The sequence below is a fragment of the Juglans microcarpa x Juglans regia genome, chromosome 5S (assembly GCF_004785595.1).
Source record: "Juglans microcarpa x Juglans regia isolate MS1-56 chromosome 5S, Jm3101_v1.0, whole genome shotgun sequence".
NCBI lineage: Eukaryota > Viridiplantae > Streptophyta > Magnoliopsida > Fagales > Juglandaceae > Juglans > Juglans microcarpa x Juglans regia.
The window spans coordinates 28,931,518-28,937,040 of NC_054603.1; positions in this window are offsets into that span (position 1 = coordinate 28,931,518).

Below are 5,523 nucleotides of genomic sequence, written 5' to 3' on the forward strand. Positions count from 1 at the left end.
TTCTCGTCTATATATGTCTATACAAAGCAACTGGACAATAATACAAATAATGATATTATCTTAATGATATAGATAAGAGTTGCGTATACAAGTAATTGGTAGAAAGTCGGGTGTTTTTTGAATTTTATATAAAATAATTGCTAAATTTTAAAAAAAGTGAGATTAATATCAATCATAAAAGCCTAAAACAATGACTCAACTAATTCAAAAGTTGGTCCAATGACCATGGTCAAGAGTACTTATCATTAGTAACATTGAAAGTTGGTTTGCTCTGTAATAATTTTAAATGTGATATCAACGTCGATTAAGATGAGAGGTATATACGTTATAATAGTTTATATTTAAAAACTAATATTTTAACATTCAAATTTTGTCAAGTCTACAATTGCATAAAGCAGAAAACAATTATGACTCAACTAAACAAACATCAATTGAAGATGAAAAGTCTAGAGAAAAGGACATCCTCACTAATTTAATCCGGTAATCATGGTTAAGAGAAGTATCGTCAGCAGCTTTTGAAACTTGGCTTGGTTTAACAATATATAATATACCAATTGTGTTGGAAAAACATTCAATTTATTTTTATTTTCTCCCCACCATAATTTCTCCTCGAGCATAGTTAGCCGCTCACAAATATATATATATATATATATATATATATATATTGTGATACTCGATTTTGACAAGTAGTAAGAGTAAGTGGTGTATGGGATCAAAAAAAATTCTTACTCTTTATAATGTTTTAATATGACTCCAATTGTATCATTGACTATTCATTTTATAGTTATGGCTGTAAATGAACCAGTCTTTTCAATAACCCGCTCGATACTCACTTGGTTAAACTCGAATTGAACTCGACTTGTAATTAAAGAAAGCTCGTTTGTGAAAGTAGATACCCACTCGATTTATAAATGGCACATACCCGACAAAACTTGACCCGACTCAACTAAGACTCGTTAAGGCCCGCTTGTTTATACTCAAATCGACTCGTTAGCTCAATTCGATTAAAACTCATTCATATATTGATAAATATATACATACACCTATATATATACATATATATATGTATTAGCTAATAATATAAGCATGCCTTTTATAATTAAATATAGAATACGTAATCTAATTATTTATGTATATATAGTGAATATACTTTATAGGTTTATTTTATAATTGTATAATAATGTCGATAAAATTTAATAATTTCATATACTAATATGTGAGAACCATCTATGAAATAGATATATGCTATCATATTAAGTGTATGTATTAATAATATATGTAAGCACATAATATATTGTTATTTTAAATAAATATCAACTAGTTAGATATTAATTATTTATAAATTTTTTAAAATTTTATAATTCAATAGAGGTTCTACTTGTTAGTTGTATAAATTCAATATTAGATCTTTTATTTGTTTTTATTTATTTAATTTATTAATTATTAAATCTTATTCAAAAAATAAAAAAAATAAACAATTCGAGCTCGACTCGAACTCGTTATTTTGTTGGATGAGCTCGAGCTCAAGCTCGAGTTGAGAGTTTAGCTTATTGAGTCGAGCTCGAACAAAGAATAAAAAAAAACTCTCGAGCTCGAGTATTTTGAGTCAAGCCGAACTTGACAAGCCAAAGACCGGCTCGGCTCAACTCGATTCTAGTCCTATTTATAGTATATGCCATGTGATTTGGACATTCTATTAGAGCATTACTGTATTTTTCAAACACAATTTTCTATTTCTTCTGACAAATTTTATGAATGAAATATTAATAGATTATTTGAATAAGAAATTATCAATACCATGAATAAAATGTTCATGGTTGTAAATGCTTATGTTAATAATAATAATAATCTTAGTCAAACTGAGATAGATGATTTATTGATTATAGAATTTTCTAGTATGTTTCGATATTGATGGGATAAGCATCTACTAAATGAAGCAAAGGAAACTGTTGGAAATGTTGTTAAAGATGATACACATATGAATGAAAACTTCAAGAATCCCACAAATGATTGTCCAGTAGTTAGTGGTGGTGTGGAAGAGTAATCCCTTGTGTCCTGTGTCTGCTTTCCAACAAGGAGGCCAATAATGCTTGGTTTTGTGAGCAAGCTTTTGCTCTCAAAAGCAACTGAAATTTGTCCAGAATGATTTCCAGGTAGCCCACACTGACCCCCCATTATCAATACAACAGCCTAACAAAACCAAGTCCAATCACAAATATATATGGAGTCAGCATCCAACCAATTTTTGTGTGCTTTAAAAGATATGCACTCATGTTTCCTGTGACGTGTTGATAGTAGAACTCCAAAGAATTTTTTTTTTTTTTTTTTTTTTCATTTTAGATTTTATCGGCTGTCAAATCTGCAGTATGCATGATTGGAAATTGCAAAATTGAAGATGAAAGATAACATCCTTATAAAATTTAAATTCAAAATTATAATGATCATATTGCCAAGTACTTGTGGATATGGACAATATGCTTTAGCCTAAAAAAGGAGAAAAAAGAAGGAAAAAAGAAAAGTGTTCGATGACCCAACAATAATAATAGCAATGCTTATCCCCGTGGCATATCTATCATGAGATTAAAGGTTGCAACAGCCAAGTAGAGTCGTCGTCTTCATTTGCAGCCTTTCGTGAAGAGTAGGATATATTATCACGTATATCATATCATGGAGTGTGTAGAGGATAGGTTCAACTATATATATATATATATATATATATATATATATGTATGTATGTATATAATTTTTTTTTATATATAATAGAAGTTGGGGTTTCGAACTCAAGTTTTCTATTTAAAGAATCGAGTCATATGCTATCAGGTCATCAAATTCTTGATAATTCAATTCTACAGCAAAATACAATATTACTTATTTATGAGGTTGAGAGACCTTCCAAGCAGTTTGGGTTTTGTTGGATTTCAGCAGAAAATCAAAGCTTTTAGGCCCTTTGCTTTGACAAAGACCCCTATGGAACTCGAATCATACCGCACACCACATGATTATGCGCCCACACAACACACATATACATTTGTTTAATTTTAAGGGGGAGTTGCACGTACACCACTAGCTAGTTTGTTTCAACGTTAGAATCACATTCAGGACGGTCCAATTTAATTTAATGACAGCAGCCACCCAGTAGTAAGTGACCTTAGTATTATGGCATATGATCGTAAAGCAGCAACAAAAGCACACGTGGGCAGCGTTCATGCAGTTTATTAAGACCTAGTTTGGATAGTGAGTTAAAATAAGATGAAATGAAAATTAGTTAAATAATATTGTAAATACATGAATGTAGTAAAATATATTCTATGTATTTGATAGATGACTATTAGAATTCTAACCCATTCATGTATTCCTATTTTTCAATGTTCATGTATCCTCTTGATTCATGTATTGTCATTCCCTAAGTTCATGTATATATTTAATATAATGTATCATCCCATGTCTATAAAAGGAAATTTTGAGGAGGATTTGTTGAAGACAAGCAATAAGAATGTTGAAAAAAATAATATTGAGTTCCTGAAGAATTAGTTTCATATATTGTGATCATTCAATTCTCTTGTTACTTTTCTTTAGTTTTACAATACGTTATCAGCACGAGACTCTAACCAACAGGTGTGTTCTTTTGATCTTTGGTAAGATATTTGTGAACCATTTCTCGACTACTGTAAGTTTTATTCTATAAATATTGATATATGTTTATTGCTATAAAAACCATTCTATAAAATTTTGATATGATCTATATGATATTATATAGAGTATAATATTATCATATCAATGCAACGAATGGTCAGGCCAGTTAATAAATAAAAACAAGTCTGCTTTTTTCTTTACGAAGAAAATCGATATCTCTAGATGGTGAAGTTTAATGAGATTCACGGGGTTTGTGGAGGGAAAATTTCCAGTGACTTATTTGGGAATTCCCTTAATGTCAGGCCGACTCACTTCCCGCAATTTAGAGACTCTAGTAATAAAGATTCGAAATAAAGTGACCGGCTGGAAATTAAGGTTGCTTTCTCAAGGTCCTAGACTTGTACTTTTTAAGCACATTCTCCCTAGCATGGCTATACATCTCTTAGCTGTGCTCCATGTTCCTATGGTGATCATAAAATATATCAATGTTGTATTGTCCACGTTTCTTTGGGAGGAATTTGGAGGTAAACCAAAAAGAAAATGGTGTGACTAGACCGTTTATGCAAACCTTTCAAAGAGGGTGGCCTGGGACTGAGAAATTTCTCAGAGGTTCAAAGGTCCTTACATATGAAATTTTCTGTTCTATTCAATTGGATAATACAGGAGAATTAAATTTAAAATTTTGATGATTATTGCATGTTAGTTAAGATTAATATTGAATAGTTTGTTGCTCATATATATACTCATAATGGTTTAGCTAAATCATTTATTAAACGTCTGCAATTAATTGTTAGACCATTACTTTTGAAAATAAAATTACCTGTCTCTACTTGGAGACATGCAATTTTGCATGCTGTATCATTATTTTGAATAAGACCAACTGATTATAAGAAATATGCTCATTGCAACTTGCATCTGACCAATCATCAAACATTTTTTATCCTCGTATTTATGGTTGTGTTGTTTATATTCCAATTTGCACATCCCCACACACTAAGATGAGTTCTTAATGTAGACTTCGAATTTATATTGGTTTTCATTCTCCCTCTATCATTAGATACCTCGAGCCCTTAACTGGAGATTTTAAGACTCGTTTTGAAGATTGTGTTTTTGATGAAATAGTCTTCCTACTATTAAGGAAAGAAACATTGTCATAAGTATAAAAGCAAATAACATAGAACACTTTGGCGCTTTCTCATCATGATCCATGTACAAATTAGTGTGAACTAGAAGTTCAAAAGATCATTTATTTGCAAACTATTGTAAATTAATTATCAGATGTCTTTACTGGCAACAAGAAAATAATAAAGTCTCACATTCCAACTGCTAATACTCCAGCAAAGATCGATATCCTGGTAAGACAATCAAATAATGCAACAGTTAATAAGCCTAAAATAAGCCTGAGGTGTGGAAGACCTATTGGTGTAAAATATAACACTCCCTAGAAGAGAAAAGCACAAAGAAAAAAAAAATCGGTGCTCCTGAAGAGGTCGTACCCACAAAACAGGCAACAAGAGTTATAGATCCAATCAAACTTTCTATCTTTCTGTACAAAATTCTCCCATAACATAATCCCTTGAAGTGGAACCTCCTGAAGAGGAATCTCCTGAAGACTTATCTTCTGAAGATAAAATGTACCTTAAAATAATGAGATCTCAATATATTATATAAGTATAGGAGAATTATTTGATAAAAATAAAATTGTTGTCGACAACATATTTTTATTTAAAATTGCTCTTGATATCACCAGAAGTGATAATGAAAATGAACAAGAAACCGTTGATGAATGTTGACATAGAAATGATTGATCAAAAAGTAAAGAATCAATTCATGCATAATTGATGTTGCTAGTAAAACATGAAGTATTTGGACCTGTAGTCCAAACAACTA